The sequence below is a fragment of the Dendropsophus ebraccatus genome, chromosome 2 (genome assembly GCF_027789765.1).
Source record: "Dendropsophus ebraccatus isolate aDenEbr1 chromosome 2, aDenEbr1.pat, whole genome shotgun sequence".
NCBI lineage: Eukaryota > Metazoa > Chordata > Amphibia > Anura > Hylidae > Dendropsophus > Dendropsophus ebraccatus.
In genome coordinates, this window is record NC_091455.1 from 39,528,255 (window position 1) to 39,550,521 (window position 22,267).

At 44.9% G+C, this 22,267-nt stretch overlaps 1 long non-coding RNA gene across 1 annotated transcript in view; it reads right to left on the reverse strand.

Moving 5' to 3' along the window:
- Positions 1–218: 218 nt before the first annotated feature.
- Positions 219–22,267, reverse strand: part of LOC138784377 (uncharacterized) — a 32,336-nt gene continuing 10,287 nt past the window's right edge. The window contains exons 2-3 of the long non-coding RNA XR_011361830.1: positions 4,286–4,444; positions 219–354 (exon numbers count right to left, since the gene is read on the reverse strand). This is a non-coding gene — a long non-coding RNA (uncharacterized lncRNA). The remainder of the gene's footprint in view (positions 355–4,285; positions 4,445–22,267) is intronic.

Genomic DNA, 22,267 nt, shown 5'->3' on the forward strand with positions numbered 1-22,267 from the left:
AATGCAAATTAATTATTAAAAAATCCTTCAATGTAACTTTCTGGAATTATTAAAAAGATTGTCTCTCAGGCAAAGTGTACCTACAATAAAAATTATACTCTCCATTCTTTGCAGGTGGGAAAACGTAAAAAATCTTTAGTGTATCATGGACCTATTTTCCCCCATCTATGTCATGTAAGAAAACACAGTAATACACTGTTATGGGACATCTTGAGATGTTTATTAAAACCAATGATACGTTGCTGCTAAGTTCTTCACAGAGTTTTACTTGCTACAGTTAAGTGATTTTTCTTGACCCAGAGTTGGTTGTTATCCTGGTTTGATGAATAGGCTGCCCAAAGATTGGTGTTTGCTCTGTGATAAATCAAGAAGAAAACCATTAAGCTATTTGCAACTTTGATAAATAGACCCTTGAAACCTTAATGCATCCATACTAACAACTAATAGTTGATCTGAGACAGACAGTGATCAAACTCATGTTCCAATTGGGAAGGACAGAGGAACGCATATCTATTTAGAACGTCTTTGAAAGACCAAGGCAGGAGAAACAGAAGTACCGCACTGAGGCCTTCCAGCCGACCATAATTTAGAAAATACATTTTATTTTCGGAACTATTCCACAATGTCTTCTATTTTCTCCTCTCTCCAGTGTTCCGGACTAAGCTCGTTGTGTTTTCCCGTCAATGTGAACTGCCCTTTATTATGTAGAAATAAATTCAGTTGTCTTATCTTATTTGGCAAAAATCCTGAGTTGCTTCTGTATTAAATGTAGCCAGCGTGAAAAATGTTTTCTTGTGGAATAAAGAACACAACATAATTTATGGAAACCTGGGCATTTCTGAAGAGGGTTTTTCGCTTTTTTTTTTTTTTTAATTAGTTTTTTTTTAGTTTGTGTATTATGACTAGAAAAGCTGTTTGGATATGACTGAGCAGGATTGAATCACTTACAGCAGGAGCAGATTATAATAGGTCCGTTTTGGGCGGTAGCCCGGGGCTCTGAGCTCCTGGGGGGCCCACTGTTTGTATTGTCCCTGGCTACAATTTTGCCATGATTTGCAAAAAAACACAGCTTTTTACCGCAATTTTGCACAAATCATGGCATCATGACATTATCTAACCTATACTATAAACAGTACGCTAGTGTTGCCATAGTAACAGTGGGGTGGGGGGGCCCAGGCTTGGTGAACAGCCCGGGGCCTATGGTAAAGTTAATCCGCCCCTGACTTGTTGTTTGATACTTAAAGGGGTTGGCCACTTTAGAGTAAAATTGTTTTGTGCATAGTATGTGAGTATGTCAGTAAGTAAGTGTATTCACATTACTTACTGACAGCAGCTCCCTGTGTACGTCATAGAACTAAAATCAGACTCCTCTCCTCAAGGCTGTTCTGCCCTGCTCTGTGGTAAACCTGTCCATAAGATGCCCCTGTGGTCTCTCACTATTGAGTGCCTTATGCACCTGTTGCAAAGTTCTCACTCCAGGTTAAAAGTGGTGATGTGGTATTCTACAGTTTTGCCACTAGGTGTCAGTATCTTCTATATGCCTATGTTCTTATATGCAGAGCTGAAGTCAGTATTGGGTTAATGTTGTTATTGTACCATGTATTTTGTGCTAACCTATAAGAGGTGTTCCCTTTTTTTCTACCTATCCTGCACTCTACACACTCATGCCCTGAAGAAGGAGTTAGTTAGCTCCTTGTGGGAGGAAGTTAGCGGTTCAGTTCAGTGCAGTCTAGTCTAGACACAAGTGTGTATAGATGCAGCAAGAGACAACCAGTTCTCTCACTACTATTACTATATCTACTATGCAGTGCTAAGCACTTTAAAGGGAGTGGTAATAAAGGAACACCCTGAGCCACACCGAGAACACGTCTACACAGACACGGGCAGTTTCCTGAGCACAAGAGGAACTAGCCTTGATAGGACACAGCAGTCAGTACTGAAGGCCTATGTATACTATCGCGCAGTGCAGGTAACTGGGACACCACCGGACACTTAGCTATGCCCAGATAATCATGACCGGAGCTTGTAGTACCCTAACAGGATGGGTAGCTCGACACTGTAGGGCAAAAGGTAGTCAGACCAAAGTCACTTCACTACAACTTCACTACAAAGTACATCTTCAGGTTCTGGCAGAGTACACAGCTACACTGTGTTGGGGCTCCTCTACTCCTCTCCTCTCCTCTACTCTTCAAGCACCGCTACAACTACCTCTCCTCTACTCTACTCTCAAGTATCCCCTTAAGCACAACAAGGTCAAGCACTAAAGGTCTATGTGAAGATTTATCTATTCTGCAAAAGTGTATTGTCATATTGAAGAACTGACAGTAAAGCTGTTCTATTTTTACATCACTGGGTCATATTTTGTACATACCAGCACCCATACACACTAACCGCACACTTTGGGTTATTTTTTTCCCCGGTACCGGGGAAGTGGGTCAGTTGCCACTCAGGACTACTGTGACAAAAACCCAAGGGACCCACAACAACCCAGCAGGTTACCGACCATTGGGGAATACAGTCAGCCACACAAACAAGCAGGTACCAACATCACACCTGTGTGCTGGACAAGCACTGGCGTCACAACATTTACACCCCTGGCTGAGCTGACAACACCAATAAGCAAAGTCCCAATTAGCCTCGTACATCACACCCTGCCCCCCAGTGTCCTCCATAGGCATATATAGCCTCAGTGTTGAACATTGGTGGGGCATGGTCACATGGTCCTCCATGTCAGCCATCTAATGGACAGACTCCCCACAGATCAGGGCAGCACAGCCTGGAGGAGGGGAATCTGATTTTAGTTCTATGAGATACACAGGGAGCAAGTGCTGTGAGTACAGGTACTAATACTGTACACTGAATTATTTTACTAAAGTGGCCAGCCCCTTTAAAATAATGGCTGTTGTTTTGAGAATCAAATAACGTCTGTGGTTTAACATGTTTCAACGGCCATTATTACAATGACGGCCGCTGGAATGTTATTCTAGTTCAGGTCAACTGATTGGCCTTTAGGTGGGTCTTTAGTTGAAAAGTTAATTGAATTTAATGGTAAAGACAGTGAAAAGACTGTGAAAAAAGAAAAAGTTTGTGTGAACAACTGAAAAATCCTGTCCGTTGTTTGCAAAAGACGTCCAAAACTAATTGGCATGATCATTATTTTCGCGTCTGAGCAAACAACGTCCATTATTTTACTGTGTGCATTGGGTGGCCATCATTCCATTGTCTTCAATGTATTCCATTGAGGGCAATCAAAATGAGGTAATGCGGCTGCATCCTAGTCTAGGCATTGCAAAAAACCATACCTTGCTATGTCAACAAAACTGTAGAAAGGCTATTAGTGTGTTTGCGGGAAAAGTTGTATTTTTAATTACATCATTTAATGGTGTGATGGGAAACCCGCGGCCCTGCAACTGTTGCAAAACTGCAATTCCCATTATGCCTGGTCAGCCCAAACCAAAGCTTTGTCTGTCCGCCATCATAGAACCTTCTGGAGGGCTGATTGTTTCCCATAACTTTTTTATGTATCCTAGAATGTATAGAAAATTAAATTAAAACAATAAAAACAACCCATCCCCCCCCCCCCCCCCCCCCCCCGAGTGTCTCAAAGGCTTCTTTTAGATGTCTCGATATGGGGCCGTCTACGGTAACAAGTAAGAACCGATCAGCGACATCAGCGACATCATACCTCATTTCCCCAGCGAGCTGTGCGGTCGATAAACAATAATTTTTTGGCCTGGCCAATGGATGCTAATAACCAATCTTTTGGTTCTTTGGCTAATCACTGAAACTTTTAAACGGGCCGATTAATAAACTGAGCAACACTTGCTGCCTATAATTGGACTGTGTAAAAGGCCTCAAACACTGTGCAGTAAAACGTATTGTTAGGGTGCGTTCACACCTACAGGATCTGCAGCAGATTTGATGCTGTGTTCAGTTATTTAAATGAAATCTGCTGCAGAAAATCAGCTGCAGATCCTGTAGGTGTGAACGCACCATTAAAGTGTTTTTCGCATCTTGTAAAGTTATCCCCATTGTCCCCTTTTCGCAAGCTGAACGTGTGGCTAGACATCCCTGTGATCTCTGCGAGCCACTGTGCCAATCTAGAGACCCCCGAATGGCATGGATGTTGGACATCCCCCCCCCCTGCACAATCTACTACTTACTTCCTACTTCTCAGCTGATTTTACCAAACTTAAAGGAGAAGGCTGGGCTCAAAGTTTTTTTTGTTTTTTTTCAAAAGAGTCGGGGGGGAGGTGGCTAAAAAACAACATGCCCATGCCCTTACCTCCCAGCTTCAGCGATGTCCTCTGCTCTGGTTCCTGGCCCAGCCAGTCAGCGGCCAAGGTAAGTGCATGTTGTTATGTTCAGCCACCTCCTCCCTGGCTCTTTTACGGAAAAAAAAGTCAGAGCCCAGACGTTTTCTTTAGCTAGATCTGCCAATAGTCTGCAGAAAAAAATATTGCGTGTGTGGTCAGCCTTAGTAAAGGTGTTTACCTCAAACTTGTATTACGTTGCATTTTCTTGACTTATTCAGTGTCATGCAATGCTCTAAAAAGTATTACAATAAAGTATCACAGGTTATAACTTTTCAGCTACACCCCAGAGGGCTGATCCTTCAGCAGAACTTAATGGCGCTGGCTCAGCAGAATTTTTCTAAACTGAACAAACCATAAATAAATGGTCCTGTACTGTGCGCTGCTGTTACGCTCCTAGCACCATAGTGTTGTTCTCAGTACTATAATTATTTCCTGACATTTTTCATTTTGTTTGGCCCTCTACCCTTTTCTAGAACACTTCCAATTTATTTGTTACTGTCAAGTTAATACCCTTCCTCTTGGCCCTGATATTTCTCTTTAGTACTTAACTTGGGCTCCTGCTGCTGCCGCCGCTCGGTTTCTTCTTTCATCTCTTGTATTGTGTTATTTCTATTTTTATTTTTCATTTACGCATGAAGAGGAAATTAGTTTGGAGTTAATGGAGATGAGTTTGTAGTTTCACAGTGACACTTCCACATGTCCTGTGTAAGGGCCCGTTCACACTGCGGAATCGGCATTGAAATTTCACTCGGAACCCCGCCCGCTGAATCCCACCTGCTATCTCTTTAAATGGGAGGCCTTGCATGCCTCTCCGCTCAAGTAATTGACATGTCAGCGGAATTTCGGCGCTGATTCCATAGTGTGAATGGGCCCTAATAGGTCAGGAAGGCTGGACTAAGGGCTAAAGCCTAGGGGGAGGCTGACCTGACATGGTTAAGGAAAGAGCAGTGAGGTGCAGAGTGAGATAAGGGGAGGTTAAGGGGGGCGTATTGTTTGAAGGAAGGGATTGGTGGAGGATGGGGAGTTGACCTGGGGGGTGGTTTTATTGGTGGGCAGTAATTGGGAGGGGGTTAATCAACCATTTTGTGGTACCTAAGCTAGTGATTTAATCATGCACCCTCCCACTCTTTGCTGTTTACTGGGGGAAAGGGGGGCGAGGCTATAGGGTTATGCAGGTAGGGAGCTTTTGGTTGTGAGTCGTGTGGGGTTGGTTGGTTATATAGTGTTCTTTTGTCGCAGCAGCTTGGTGGTTGATGAGGGGGTCCTTCAAGGTTGAGTACATTACATATGAGGATGGAGGTAGTGAGGGTACCAAGGTGATTCTAGACTCCCTAGTTTATTGGGCTTGTTGTTGGCTGGTGGTTAAGGTACATGAACTTGCTGGGGTTCACGGGAGGGGGGGGGAGCCCAGGTCTGGTAAACTTTAATTATAACATACACAGAAGTGAGCTACCTTTGAGCCAAAGGGGTACCGGCTTTAGGCAAATTCTGTGTAGGAGAAGACCATCAGCAGGCATGTACAGTACATATATCAGATTAAAGGTAGTAAATTGCCTCACTGAGATTCACCTAGCATAGCTTAAAGGGGGTTTTCCAAGGTTAAAAACTGAGAACAAAAGGGTTGCTGTTTCCAGAAGAAAGTGGCCATGCTCTTGTAAATCTGGATTAGCCCTTTAAGGTAGCACAGTGAGTCAGCGACATACATGGGGGGTCTGATCGAGTTGGTGAAAGTTCTGAACAATATTACAGCTTAGGCCAGTAACACCCCCCCCCCTCTCCAAACATGGCGTTAAAAGCTTTTCAATTATACAAAATGAGTTTGCACTTGAGAATTACTTTTCATTATGTACAGATTAGGCTTTACATGCACAAATTAGATCAACTCTTAAGTTTAAGAAGGAGAATTCTATGGTCTTTGAATTCTAAAAAAGTCCATTTCAATGCTGTACAATATGGTAAAAGCCAAAACTCTGGAGATGTTTTGGATAAAATTTACCATTGATGGAGTAGGTGACTAATAAAATAAAATAAAAGGCTCAAGGCTTTAATGTTGTTGCCAAAGGGATTGATGAAATGTGGGTTGCACGCAGGTACCTGTCGCAGGTGATGACAGGTACTCTTTAAGGCTTGCTCCCTTTCCCCCACTAACTGCACATCAGAGAAAGCAGGGGCACTGCATCCAGGTGCTGGTTTTGCCTACGTCCACATACCGCACAAACTTTACGGCAAGAAAGGGTAATGAAAAGTGCACTCAGAATCCATTGGAAATATGGTGTATGCAAGATGGCTGGAAAGAATTCATCAACGCTAATTTTTAATTTCAATACATTTCCCTCCTCTTTTAGGAAAGTAAGGAGGGGCTTGGATTTTGGGTTGTAAAAAAGTTAGTAAATGAAAATTAGTAAACAATAGAAAAACAAAAACATTCGCACAATGACATAAGACAAACAAGCCTGCAGCATCTTTTTATCCCGTTATAGAGATGAGCAAACACCAAAATACACCAAAATACACCAAAATACTCAAGTGCTTGTTATTCAAGTTGAGTATTTTCCAATGTTCCAATGTTCGACTCGAGTAATGAACCTAATTGAAAACAATAAGATAAGTATTTAACCAAGTACCCCCCTCTCTGCAAAGCGTAGGGTACCTGGTTAATCTCAGTGTGACAGACTAGCCCCCAGACTAGCCTCCTAATTGGTCGCCTGGGGAATAGACCTTTCTCTGTTGGTTGGGGGTGGGGAGCCGAGAAAGTACCCTTACTATCTGATCTTCTATCTATCTTCACTATCGCTGCTCAGCCAATCAGACCGGAGCTGTAAGTATACTTTCCATGCTCCTCACCCCCTACCCCTACTTGCTGTTTAAAGTGTACCTTTGATGATTGGGTCTCCATGGATACAGAGACGTAGTCAGACACTAATCATAAGATCCAACCTTTCAGATTAGCAAAGACTTGCCACTGATCCAGAAGCTCCGACCATCACGAGTACATTTTTAGGCTATGGTCACACGTAGTATGAGACCAGCTGTTCCGTGGCCCGACCAGAGTCACGGAACGTCCAGTCTCAAAAAAGATCATCTCGGCCGGTACTGCAGTACCAGCCGGATGATCTTTAGCGCCGCTGAGTTCTGATGCGGGCACATCCGTGCGCGCCCTGATCAGAACTCCCCACAGCACACGATGAAGCATGCGGCTGGAGCTGGTCGCTCCATTGTGTGAACTGACAGGGTTTTCTGCGGCCCCTTTTCACTGAATAGCGGCCGCAGAAAACTAACATGTCAGTTTTTTATGGCACCGCTAGGGATTCCGGTCAGAGTGTATACTATGTGTATACACTCGAGACGGGATTCCTTCAGCCTGCAACACTACGTAAGTACTGCAGAAATCACAACCATTGTGACAACGGCCGTGATTTCAGCAGAATTTACGTAGTGTGAACATAGCCTTAGGTTGTGGAAATGCGTAGTGCTTGGCAGCCTCTCAACAAGCTTTTTGTTAAGAAGTACCCAAGCAGCACGCAGTACTACTTTCGAGTAGCCCAATACTCGGGTTAATATTATACTCAGTTAGAGGATGCTTGCTCATCTCTATCCTGTTAAAGTGTTGTTATAGCAAAGGTTTGATGACATTAAGGAGAGAGGTTTGTTCTTCTTAAGTTTAATTTTCTTCATTCTTAGGGTCTCTTTGTTGAGTTTGCTTAAGTTTGACTTTGTTTGCTCATTGGATTTTATTGGAACTTAGGGGTCTGAGGAGAATGTGATCCTATGGTCTTATTCAGCCCCTAATATTAAAATGTCGGCTTTCTGAAGGTTTCTGCTGCTTTTTCTCAAAATTATATTCTATGTTTGCAGATGGAGGAAATAGATAAAGATATGGATTTCTTTAACACTCAGTGGAAGAATATTTTTTTCCTACACAGACAAGTAGGAGTCCATTGAATCCAACCAATCTTTTTAATGGCAACCATGTGATAGCATAAAAGAAAATGCAGAACTCCTAATGACCAATATGTTTTGGGCTTATCCAGCACCGTCTTTTTATCTGAGTTTTTCTTTAGGCTGAGTTCACACAGAGTAAAACTGGTGCAATTCCGCGGCGGAATCCACTGCCGTGGAATCCTGCCAGCCTCTGTGTCATGCTGGCTCGCGTGCCTCCTCTCTATGTGCCTCTCCGCTCAGAAGAATTGACATGTTCATTCTTCTGCGTGGAGAGAGGAGGTGCGTGAGCTTCCCATAGACTGCCAGTATGACACAGAAGGAATAAATGTAAACAGCGCTCCAATGTGTGAGGTCTGCCAAAGCATAGACAAATGCAGGGGAGTAAAGGAAGACTCTCACCTGGCAGAGTTGTGCAAATGCAAGGCACAACTCTCAACAATAGCTTGTGTGTGGACCGCAGCCACTCCCAGAACCAAACAGGTAACATGTAGCAACTTTCCTCCACTCCAATCCCTGGGTAGATAGGGTGCAGGTCCAAGAACGTTACAGGATAGGTCAAAAGATTTTTTTATTTTAAAAACACAACTCGTTTCGAAGTCGTGCTGACTTCTTTCTCAAGTGTATAATACCAAATGGTTTTTTCAGCGTTTTTTCAAAGGTAGTTTGCACATGCCCAGCAGCAGCAAAGAAAACAGGTGATCACTAATTGCATGCATCATGGATCAGTCGACTCCTGAAGTACCCATGCAGGTAGAACGTGCTTGCCTGACGTCAGATGAGAGAGCTCGTCGACTGGAGCTGAATCTCTGCCTCTATTGCGGTGGCTCTGATCATTTCCGGCAGAGATGTCCCCAACGTCCTCAGCGTCTGGGAAACGCTTGCACCTAGGTCCGGTAGGAGAGGCCTCCCTAGGTGTGAATGCCACCTCTCCAAGGTTGTCTATGCCAGTGTCCATCCAGACACCCTCAGGACAAACGCATCAGACTACTGCCTTCATCGACTCTGGGTCTGCAGGCAGTTTCATTGCAGCCTCATTGGTCCAAAGATGGCGGCTACCCGTGACCCAGCTAGCCCGATCCCTGTCTATCTCCTCGGTCACAGGCGAGACTCTTACCGAAGCTGTACACTACCAGACTGCACCTCTAGTTCTCCAGGTGGGCACCTTACATCAGGAGAAGATCTCCTTCTACGTCTGGCCCCATTCCTCTTCCGACATACTGCTGGGCCTCCCTTGGCTGCAATTACATACCCCTAAGCTAGACTGGAGAACCGGGGAGATTCTCAGTTGGGGTCTGGACTGTCCTAACCGGTGTCTGAAGCCTCCCTTAGCCCAAGTGCTCTATGACGTCACCTGACTCCGTCAAGCCTCTACCCGGCCAACCGGCAGAATACCAAGACTTGGCTGACGTCTTTTCTGCCAAAGAGGCGGACTCTCTACCCCCTCACCGGACGTATGATTGTCCCATAGACCTCCTTCCTGGAACTTCTCCTCCACGAGGTCGGGTGTACCCTCTCTCCGTACCGGAGACTGAGGCCATGTCCTCCTACATCCGGGAGAACCTACAGAAGGGTTTCATCCGCAAATCCACGTCCCCTGCCGGCGCAGGATTCTACTTTGTGCAGAAGAAAGATGGTTCTCTCCGCCCATGCATAGACTAACGGGGCCTAAATAAGGTGACTGTCAAGAACCGATATCCTCTTCCGCTTATCCCGAACTATTCGACGAAGATCTTCTCTAAGCTCGACCTCAGGGGAGCATAAAATTTAATCCATATTCGTGAAGGAGACCAATGAAAGACTGCTTTTAACACCAGAGATGGGCACTACGAATACCTGGTCATGCCATTCGGCCTATGCAATGCCCCAGCGGTCTTCCAGAAATTCGTCAACGACATATTCCGTGACCTCCTCTATGTCTGCGTCATCGTCTATCTTGACGACATTCTGGTCTTCTCCCCTGACCAGCGGACTCATGTTACACAAGTACGTCAGGTCCTACGAAGACTACGGGCCAATCATTTGTACGCCAAGCTGGAGAAGTGTGTTTTCCATCAGCGCAGACTTCCGTTTCTTGGTTATATTGTCTCCAACCGGGGTCTGCAAATGGATCCAGCAAAACTCTCATCTGTTCTCCAGTGGCCACGTCCTGTGGGACTCAGAGCTATCCAACGCCTCCTAGGATTTGCTAACTACTATCGGCAGTTCATCCCACATTTCTCTACCCTGGTCGCACCCATAGTGGCTCTCACTAAGAAGAAGGCGGATCTCAGGCATTGGCCACCTGAGGCCGAGCAAGCCTTCAATAGCCTAAAGTCTGCCTTTGCCTCTGCTCCTGCTCTAGTCCACCCGCATGCCACCAAGCCGTTTTCACTTGAGGTCGACGCATCTTCAGTGGGTGCTGGAGCCGTCCTCGCGCAAAGGGACGCATCAGGCAAGACCAGAACCTGTGGGTTCTTCTCAAAGACTTTCTGCCCTGCCGAGAGGAACTATACTATTGGTGACCGAGAACTCTTGGCAATTAAGTTGGCACTGTAGGAGTGGCGTCATCTCCTAGAGGGGGCTAGGCATCCGGTCAACATCTACACGGACCACAAGAACCTTCTCTACCTCCAATCGGCCCAACGCCTCAATCCCCGGCAGGCCAGGTGGTCGCTCTTCTTCTCACAATTCAACTTTGTCATTCATTTCTGTCCGGCTGAGAAGAACGTGAAAGCCGATGCCCTTTCCCGAGCCTCTGATGTTATGGGGCAAGAGGAATCCCCTCGCCACATTATACCTCCCGATCGCCTAGTGCCAGTCGCCACCTCTACTCTTCAGAGAGTGCCTCCCGGAAAGACCTATGTGCGCCCTGCACTTCGAAGACGAATTTTGAAGTGGGGTCATTCCTCTTTGGTGGCCGGGCATCCAGGAACTCAAAGACCAGGCAACTGATCTCCTGCCACTACTGGTGGCCCAGCCTACTCCAAGATGTCAAGGACTTTGTGGCTTCCTGTACCATCTGTGCCAGGAACAAGTCCTCCCGTCTAAGACCTGCCGGCCTACTACAGCCCTTGCCAGTTCCAGACCGTACCTGGTGCCATATAGGCATGGACTTTGTCACAGACTTGCCTCCATCTGCGGGTAACACTGTTATCTGGGTTGTTAAAGACCGCTTCTCCAAAATGTCTCACTTCGTGGCTCTTCCTGGACTACCATCAGCTCCTCGTCTGGCCCAGTTGTTCTTTCAGCATATCTTCCGCCTACATGGCCTTCCTCTTCATATTGTGTCAGACAGAGGCTCACAATTCGTCTCCAGATTCCGGCGTGCTCTCTGTTCACAACTCCAAGTGAAGGTAGACTTCTCGTCAGCCTATCATCCCCAGACCAACGGGCAAGTGGAAAGGGTCAATCAAGTCCTTGGCAATTATCTACGACACTTCGTATCTGCTCGCCAGGACAACTGGTCCAGTCTGCTTCCATGGGCAGAGTTTTCCTACAACCATCTGGACTCGAGTTCCACAGACAAGTCACCCTTCTATGTGGTCTATGGGCATCACCCTCGTCCTCCTCTGCCTCTCTCTCCATCCTCTGAGGTCCCAGCCGTGGAGGAGTTGTTGTCTGACCTGCAGTCGATCTGGGAACAGACTCGACAATCTTTGCTCAAGGCATCTGACCGCATGAAGGACCAGACGGATAAGAGAAGAAGACCTGCCACAAATTTTCTCCCAGGTGACAAAGTCCGACTCAAGATTCCCAGCTACAAGTTGGGTCCTCGATTCCTCGGTCCTTTCTTGGTGCTAAAACGCATCAACCCGGTCACCTACAAACTCCCTCTACCCCCTACTATGCGGATTCCGAACGCCTTCCATGTTTCCCTCTTAAAGCCAGTGGTCCTCAACCGATTCTCCAATAAGTCTTTGTTCACTGCTCCACAAGCCGTCTCGGGCGACGTCTACATTGTTAAAGACATTCTGGCCATGAAAACTGTCAGAGGAAGACGGTTCTTCCTAGCGGACTGGAGAGGATTTGGTCCTGAGGAGAGGTCCTGGGAACCCGAGACTAACATCCTGGACCAAGATCTCATCAAGAGGTTCCTGCAGGCAAGAAAGAGGGGGAGGCCAAAGGGGGGGTACTGCCACGGCCGCGGCGGCGTTCCGTTCTCCGGGCCGCAGCCGCGACCTCTCTCTGCCCCATGCAGCCGCCAGGGTCCATGTGCAGGGACCCAGCGCCGCTACCTGTTCGGCCCCGGGGGGCGCCTTACCTCGCCCTGCTCCTGTCTCCGTCTGTGCTGGCCGGCGCACACGTCCCCACCTCCTAGGGCGCGCCCCGGCTGTCTCAGATTTAAAGGGCCAGTCCGACCCTAATTGGAAGTTGCACTATCACTCCCTATAAATCCCAGCATGCCCTGTACCTCGTGTTGGAGCCTCTACATGCTTCCCATAGCGTTTGGCCCAGCTCCCTGTTGTTCCTGACCTCAGTCCTTGCTCCTAGTTCCTGTCCACTGTCCCAGTCCCTAGTCCCTGTCCGCTGCTTACCCATTGTTCCTGAGCACTGCCTGCCACCTGCGGTTACGCCTACAGACCTCTGCCTGCACTATCTTCTGCCTACTGCTCCTGCCACGCCTCGACTGCTGTCACTAGCAACCAAGCCAGGGGTAGCGACCTGGGGGTCGCCTGCCGCAGCAAATCCATCCCGCCTTGCGGCGGGCCCTGGTGCAGACCAGCTGCCCCTTAGACTCTGCTCCCTGGTGTGGTTACTGCCATCGCTAGTGACGGTTCAGTGGATCCACGACTCCAGGCGTTACACAGGAGAGGAGACACACCATCTACCTGCCTTGCCATGCGCCCACTGCTCGCCTGATGGGTGGGCAGGGCAGGCCTATGCCACGGAAAAGGGGCCAATCTGCTCCTTTTCCGTGGAGTACACCAGGGGTGCCAGGGGCGGATTAACTTTACCATAGGCCCCGGGCTGTTAACCAAGCCTGGGCCCCCCATCCCACTGTAACTATGGCAACACTAGCGTGCTGTTTATAGTACAGGATAAATAATGCCACAATGCCCTGATTTGTACGAAACTGCAGTAAAAAAGCAGCATTTTTTTGCAAATCATGGCAGAACTGTAGCCAGGGGACAATATACTACTGAAAGTATAAGTCTTTTTGGGTGGCCATGGGCCCCCGAGAAGCTCAGGGCCGGGCTACCGCCCAAAACGGACCTATTATAAGCCACTACTGAGGGGCGCACCTTGATAAATGTCAGCCTAAGTGTTATACACAAGTTTTAGTGCTACTGGTGAAGTCTGGGTTTGGACCAAATGAAAAGTTGCCCAAGTTCGACAAGAACTGGCTGAACTTTTGAAAAGGTCACTCTTAAATAGTTAGAGTACTTTTACATAGATTTATACAGAATAAGTAAAAAAAAGAATGGTGCCACCATGTGGAAACATCCATTAGTACAATAGTAATACAGTATGGACCCATTCCAAGCTATAGGCCTCATATTGAAGATCAGCATGATACACTTCAGTCAGTGGACACACAGGGAGTCATGTAATGAAACCCACAGACGTGTTCATGGTGTGAATGGTGTTATGGCTATACGCTGTGTAACTGTTATAATAATCTTTGGATTAAGGCTATGTGGAGTGAAATAACAGGAAATTGTATAAGCATGTGTTCCCCAGTCTTCTAAATGTCCAAGGGGCTTTGTATTTTATTTTTTTCCCATTCATTGTTATAGGATACCTTCATTTGTAGGTGAACATGTTCCTAGATGTCCCTCAATACGCTGTTGTTAAAGGACTTGTTCCTGTTAGCAGCAGCAGTGATCCAAAAATAACCTATTTGTAGACTATTCACTCCTGTAAATGGGAGACTTGACAGGAAATTAAAACAGCGCACAGAGTTTGCAGCTTTATTTTTAGGTCCTGTTTATGCTATTCTGTTATATGTTATGCAAAGGAATGTACTCTTAAAGGGGTACTCCGGCGAAAATCTTTTTCTTTCAAATCATCTGGTTTTGGAAAGTTTTAAAGATTTGTAATTTAATTCTATTTATAAATCTCAAGTCTTCCAATTCTTATCAGCTGCTGTATGTCCTGCAGGAAGTGGTGTATTCTTTCCATTCTGACACAGTGCTCTCTGCTGACATCTCTGTTCAAGACAGGAACTGTCCAGAGCAGTATATAGAAAACCTCTCCTGTTCTGGACAGTTCCTGACATGGACAAAGGTGGCAACAGAGAGCGCTGTGTCAGACTGAAAAGAAAACATTTTTTGCAGGACATACAGCAGCTGATAAGTATGGGAACACTTGAAATTTTTAAATAGAAGTAATTTACAAATCTATAAAACTTTCAGTTGATTTGAAAGAAAAAGATTTTCGCTGGACAACCTCTTTAATAGAAAACAGCCTACAAAGACATAGTCATTGATGGCTCCCAGAAATATCTCGTCCCCGATTGACTCTCTAGCTAAAACATGGAGATAACCAGTGAAAGGAAACCTCCTTGTTCTCTGCTGAGAAGCAGAAGCTCTTCATTCTTTCTTTTTCATTTCTTGGTTATCGTTGCCGGCGGTAAATTGGATGAGGTGGCTACAGAATATTCCCACAGTATGTTCCAAAGATTATCTTTATAGAACTCAATGATGTCAGTACAATTACAACCTTTCTGTTTCTTATTAGGATGAAAAAAGGAACCCAAAAAGTAAGAGTTTCAAGCCAATGTTTCCATAAAACAGTAACAAAGTGGGATGATTAGTAAGAATTCTGAGTAAAATTGTGCAAAAAAAAAAAAAAAAGAAAGAAAAAGAGTTTCTTCAGAAGTACTTATCACATCTAATGTATTGTTTGTTTAAAGGGGTTTTCCAGAATTAAAAAAAAACAGTGCCACCCCAGTCCTCAGGTTGCGTGTGGTATTACAATTCAGCTCCATTCACTTCAACCAAACTGAGCTACAAACAAAGGTAAAAAGACAAATTTGGTCAGCTCTCCTACAACATTATTCACACTAGGCAGGGGCACGTTGCTATGGCTGAAATTGCAAACACACAGACACAAAAAGTGCAACAGCTCAGCGCAATGGCAAGACACAGACCTAATACAGATTTGAAAATCGCTAAAAGCAGCGGCCAACAGCTAAAAAAAAAAAATCTCCATAAAAATAATGAGGCTATTAGTTACCATTTGCAAATAATGTAAACCCTCCCAGTGTAGGGTCCCTCCCGGCAAATGGTAACCAAGAGCCTCATTATTTTATGGAGATTTTTCTAGCAGTTGGGGGGGGGGGGGGGCTGCTTTTAATGATTTTCAGATCTGTAGTGGGTCTGTATCTTGCCCTTAGTGGTGAGCTGTTGCATTTTTTGTGTTTTTGTGTGTTTGCAATTTTAGCAATAGCAACGCGCTCCTGCCTAGTGTGAATGGTGTTCTAGGAGAGCGGACCAAATTTGTCTTTTTTTTTTTTTTCTGTGTTCCAGATGGGGGAGTGGCTGCCTCTTCCTGGTCATGCACTCCACCCATCCCACCCAGGTGGTGGTTATTATTTTTGCCAATATTAGATGGATCCTCCATGCCTAGAGCATAGGCTTATTATATACAGTGTAGGGTCCGCCCCGGCATGAGGCCACCTTATCATGGTTGGATGGTTTACACTATTTGCAAATGATAACAAAGAGCCTCATACAATACATAAACCCACATGGGTAAATGAATATATATATATACCCACTCCGTGCAGCGGGCGGATACAGCGGGAGGACCACCTGGAAAACTGGGATACAGCCTATGGCTATGGCTGTATCCCAGTTTTCCAGGTGTTCCTCCCGCTGGATCCGCCCGCTGCACGGAGAGGGCAGACAGCGGTAATCATTGCGGAGGGTTCGGGTTCGTACGAACCCCATCCGAACCAGGTTCGGACCATCCCTACTTTTTATTTTACCTACAGACTAGGCTCACACTACATAAAAATGACAGCCACCTTTTATAACAACAGCTGTCCATTGTGCAAATAACGTCCATTATTTTTTAAATAACGAAAGTTATATACACAATGACAGCCATTGTTATGAAAGGCGGCCATTCTTTTTACTCTAGCCAGAGCCTGATATTTTCTGTCTCTTTCAGACAAGCGATGGAAATACAATCATCATTTTTCCTCTTTCTACTTTCTAGTTTCTCAGGCTAAAACTTTGACCTAATGCTGCGATCATTTCTGGTCCCACACAGTCGGCTCTGCCGGCACACGTGCCAAAATTAACAGTCGCTATTTGTTCATGAGATCACGGTTGGAAAAATTAAGGCATAAAAAGGTCGCCTGCAATGACATATTTAATCTAAATGAGCCGTTTTAAATGAATAGCGCCCTTTGGCTTTTATGTTCAAAAAGAGCCGACTTATATTAAAAGCTTAGATCCCTAAAACATTTATTACACGTTTGGACAAGTAGGCTGAATAAATTTCTATTTTAGGAAAATGTTTTTAAGTGCAGTCGAGTTTTAAGCCCTGGATCTCGGTAACACTTTAAGACTTTCAGATGTTAAGAAAAAAAAAAATCAAAGGCCCCCCCCCCCCCCATTATTATGCTAAGTAGAGATGAGCGAACTTATAGTAAGCTTGGGTGTGTGCAAACCCGAACCTTCTGCATTGGACTCCTGGTGGCGGGAGAAGATGGATGCAGCCCTTGGGCCCAAAGGCTGCATCCATCTTCTCCAGCCACCAGGAGTCCAATGCAGAACGTTTAGGTTTGCATGCACCCGAACTTACTGTAAGTTTGCCAAGTTTTTACCAGTTGGCCAAATGGCAAATCCCAACTGAATTGGGCGATAATATTATACCGTCTTTGCAGAAGAGAATCCCACACAGGTTGTAGGAAATAGAATGGAACAAACAAAGGCTGTGCCCCCCTGTCCCTATAGGCATATGTCCCCATAGCAGCCGCATTGTCGTGGTGCACTTGGAACACAATGTTGGGTCGCTAGGCTATTTTTTTTTTTTCTGCCGGTGTCCACATAGCAGTAGAAACTTTTCTTCTGAAAAATTTATGTTTCAGTGTGCCTGCCTAGTGAACTACTCATATGGTAGCAATCTTTAGTACATTATAAGACTATGTGGCCAAATTAGGTTTTTAAATCTTTAAAACAGCTGTTTTTCATAAAAAGAAGGCTTAAAGTTTTGGCCATTTTTTCTGCCTTTTGTGTTTTGTTGAATGCTTTGTTGCAAATGATTTGTTTTTAAAACATTTTTCAATGTATTATACAATTTGCAACCATCCAAAAATGGCCAAAAACATACTAAATGTCACTGGCGGGACGAGTCAGTGGCAAAAGTGGTGGCGGCGGCGGCATCGTTAAGGCGCTTGACACACCACAGGACAGCACTAGGAGCGCTCTCCACCACATATTGCCTCTGCGACATTGAAAAAGACCCTGGCCAGGGTTGAAAAAGTCGCCAAAAAAGCCTTTCATTGTGTCACACTCCTGAGGTGTTAAAAAATATTGTTATATACCTCTGCCTTCCCCTTCATTGAACGCTGTAAATAAACTTTTGAACACTTTTCATATGAAAAAAGACCGCTACGGAGTCTTTCTTTAGCGTTAAGTGGGAACCCGGAGACACCACAGGAGGACCCTGAGAGAGTAGAGTGCTAAGAATAACTTCTTATGTTCTCTGCCAGAGTAGCAACATGTAAAACGTTTTGAAGGGCTGGAGTACCCCTTTAAAATGATATAGAAAATATAAAAGTGGAGCAATACAGTGGGGAAAATAAGTATTTGATACGCTGCTGATTTTGCAAGTTTTCCCACCTACAAAGAATGAAGAGGTCTGTATTTTTTGGCAACTGTGAAAAACAGAATCTATTTAAAAAAAAAAAAAACTCCAGAAAATCACATTGTTCGATTTTTAAATAATTATTTAGCATTTTATTCGATGAAATAAGTATTTGTTACAATGGAAAAACAATTTAATATTTTTGTCCAGAAACCTTTGTTTGAAATCACAGAGGTGGGACTTTTCCTTTAGCTCTTGCATTCATGCAGCAGGGATTTTATCCCACTCCCCCAAACAGATCTTCTTCAGATCTTTCAGGTTTTGGGGCTTTCTGTGGGCAACATTGAGTTTCAATATGGTGCAGTTATCCTGTCCCCTTTGCAGAAAAGCACACCCCAAAGTATGAAGTTTACACTCCCATGCTTCATGGCTGATACTGTGGAAACAATACACTTTGTTACATGCTGCCACTGCAGTTATACACTTACATAAGTTTACAGGAGAGCACAATTCTCCTGTTTATTAATACCAGCAGGGCCAGTGAGTAGCCGCAAGGCATGTCTTAATTTGTATATCACATAGCCCTTTGACGTTGACAGCACTGTAATTTCTACAGCCCTAAATGGGATCCATACACCACTAAGGAACCATCGTGGGCAGAATTGCGTGAGCAACTATTGTCACTACTGTATCCACTGAGTGATTTTGGCTTATTGCTAACCCCACTCCCCTGATGATGCCACTGATATATAGTCGCAGAAACGCGTTGGGAGACTACATTTCATATTTGGATACTCTTGTTTAGGCAATTGGTACAACACAACTGCCTTTTAACAGATTTATTATTTTGATATGGGATTTCTTTGCATTCCGGATGTGTAATGGTCCCAGATGTTTGTAAGTAGTTTGCTTTTTTAGTTTTGGACACACTAATATTGGTGTATCTTAACTAACCTAATAAAAGCTACGTTTTTAGCACTATTCCTATTTTCTATAGTATATGTATTATTGTCGTTTGAATAAAAATGGTAACAATGCATTTAAAGCGACTCTGTACCCACAAACTGCCCCAATCCACCCCCCCCCCCCCACACACACACACACAACGGCTTGTAATGTCAGCTGCTTTTAATCCAAGATCTGTCCTGGGGTCCGTTTGGCAGGTGATGCAGTTATTGTCCTAAAAAACAACTTTTAAACTTGCAGCCGTGTGTCAAATTGGCTGACCTAGAGTGTCTGTGTCCTAGGCCTGTGACGCCCCTCCGTCCCTCCTCCCCACCCTCCTCTTCACCATTAGGAAAGCCCCAGGCAGGATTTCTTCAATTCATCACACTTGCCTTCCCGATCCAGCACATGTGCAGTGTTCAGACAAGTGATGGAGAATTCCTACTGGTGAAGAGGGCGGGGAGGAGGGACGGAGAGGCGGTGCAGGCCTAGGGCACAGACACACTGTAGGACACGCCAATGTGACACAGGGCTGCAAGTTTAAAAGTTGTTCTTTAGGGCGATAACTGCATCATCTGCCGAAAGGCGTGTGTGTGTGGGGGGGGGGGAGGGGGGCAGATTGTGGGTACAGAGTCATTTAAATGGTTTTATTTAAAAAAAAAAAAAAAAAAAAAAAATCTGTATTGGTACCTTTTTTGCCCATGGAAGTCAATTGGTTGAATTTAAAAATCTATGTTCTATTTTTGTATAGTTCATATTTACGTAAATGGTAAAAGAAACAATCCGTACTAATTTGGCATATGATTCCTATGTTAATATGAAAGTGTGATTTAAACCTCATACTGAAAATGTTTGTTTATTCTTAAGAAATCTTGTCCTCTTTTTTATTGCAGATCTGACCCCACTGACCCATCTACTAAAGGATTCATCAAACATCTACAGCCATTCATCCTCCATTGGTAATCGGCTTTTGACCCAGAGGTGACAGCAGTAAAATTGCGTTGTAATTTATGGTGTGATATTCAATCTATGTATATAGAATTTTATATACAGTATAAAAGCATAGCTGTAAGGTATAAAGGGGTTGTACCCAACTTCTGGGGGTCTCACCATTCCTGAGCCTGGGAGAACCTGGTCCAGATCCCTTATCAAGTGCCCAGTGGATTTGCTATAAAAGTCAAACATTGGATTCAGTGAAGAGACAATCAGATACTGAGGGGATATTGTCAAAATCCAATCTAATCGAAATCAAAAGCACAAGCACAGTGTATACTAGAAGTTCAGTTGTAGATGCAGAGGGACATCTATGAGATTTAACAAGCTTCTGTTTACTGAGATAGTGGCATCTGTAGGCTGATTCAGGTTTAATCGGGATTTTCTACCCATCAAACAAAGGCCCTATAAACGGAATTATCGTCCGTGTTTGGCTGATTTCGGCAAATGAGCGCTCCTCACAGTCTCCCCGTGTAATAGGGGCTTAAGCTGATAGAGTACCTGCCTGGAGTCAAACTTAACCAACGTATAGAGGAGCAGTCTGCTTTAAAGCCTGTTAGAGAATAGCAATCCCGGTTGTGCGTCATTTAATTACCGGTGGCTGAATAAGTTGGATGCAGCCCTAGGGGGTTCTAGAAAACATGGATACAGCCTATGGCCGAGGGCTGTATTCAAGGCCATATTTACTATTAGGCAGCCGTGGTCCAGTGCCTTGGGCAGCACCTTGCAGGGGGGCAGCACCAGGGAGCAGGGGGAAGGAAAAACATTTTTTTGTCTCCCACCTCCTCTTCAGACTTGCCAGTGAATCTAGTGTCTTTTCGAGTGGGGCGGGGGGATGATGGTAAGACTGATCAGATATCAATATGATGTTAAGAAACTAGAGAATCCTGAAGCTAATTGGTGAGTGAAGATGGGGCGTCTGCAGGTGTAGTGCCTAGGGGAGCAGCAGCTGGTAATACGGCCCCAGCTGTATCCATGTTTTCCAGGCATCCAACTTGTTGGTTGAACTCGAGTTTGCTTGAGGTTCGCTCATCTCTATAGCCTACTACAAGGACTATCTGCAGAGCTTAGCAGAATACATGGATGAGCGGAGTAAAGGGAACAAAGTACTACTCATCCTAAATGTCACTGCGAAACGGTAAAATGTTGCTGTGTTCTTTCGGTATTCCGCACCCTGTCATCCGAAGTTACTGTTATCCTGCTGGTATTTACATTGAGAGATCCTTAAAGAAGTAGTACTACCTAATAAGGACTTGGACTAGGATTATGTTTGCTACTCTGGGGTTTATTTGTGGTAAATGTGGTTATTTGCTCCAGCACACTGTGCTGAAGTCCGATTCAGTGTTCATCCTTGCAGCCAAGGGAAATTGGGATAAGTGGAACGTAGCGGCATAGCAGTTGTGATAACCTATCAAGGTGCAGGGGGAAGTCGTCTGCTAAGTGACTGGTACAAATTTTTAAAGGGAACCTATCACCCGGGATGCGGGCGCAGAGCCCGCCTGGCCCCCCAGTGCAGCCCCGGATACTTACTCTTTCCTACAAGTCCCGCTCTTGGAACCGGTCCTGGGACGGAGATATTGGCGCCCGAAGCTGAGCGGACGATGTATGCTAATCAGCAGAGATAAGTCCGACTGGAGCCGTCGTTCTCTATGGGCATCGGAATCACTTCTACAGCGCGTGCACCGCTTCCGACAGGGATATCTTTGTCCCGGGACCGGTTCCAGGAGCGGGACTTGCAGGAAAGGGTGAGTATCCGGGGCTGCATTGGGGATGCAAGTTGGGAGCAAGTTAGGAGCAGACTGTCATTGTGGTAGTAGTAAAGGATGAGTATTGAGAATTAAGGTCCCTAATCCCAGTGTTAAGGACCCTTCAGGACCCCTCAGTGTGAGGACCCTAAAGGAAAAGCCAATATATATGTAAGGTCGGATAACCCCTTTATTGCTACTGTCATTGCTCCATTTATAAAAGCTAAACCTGAGCTTTATTAGAACTCATTAAAAAGTTTTAGACTTGTTGAATTACTTTCTGCTGTTATAAATGTATAAAGATCCCGGCGGAATGAGCGGTGGTTATTTTTGTAACCATTTAGAATTGTAAATGGAAATTCATATCATTCATCCCGCTTATAATGATTATACTATTTTATTCCTTACATTTTACTACAAGTCTAATATTAAAAAAATAATTCCACCAAATTGTCACGGCTCACTCCATCATTCAGCTTTCACTACCAGTAAAAAATGATTAGTCAAACGTCCCTCTGTAATGCATTGCTCTGGAATAATGTAAACGCACCTCCAACCGAAAAGGAAAATGTGACTATGCCTCCA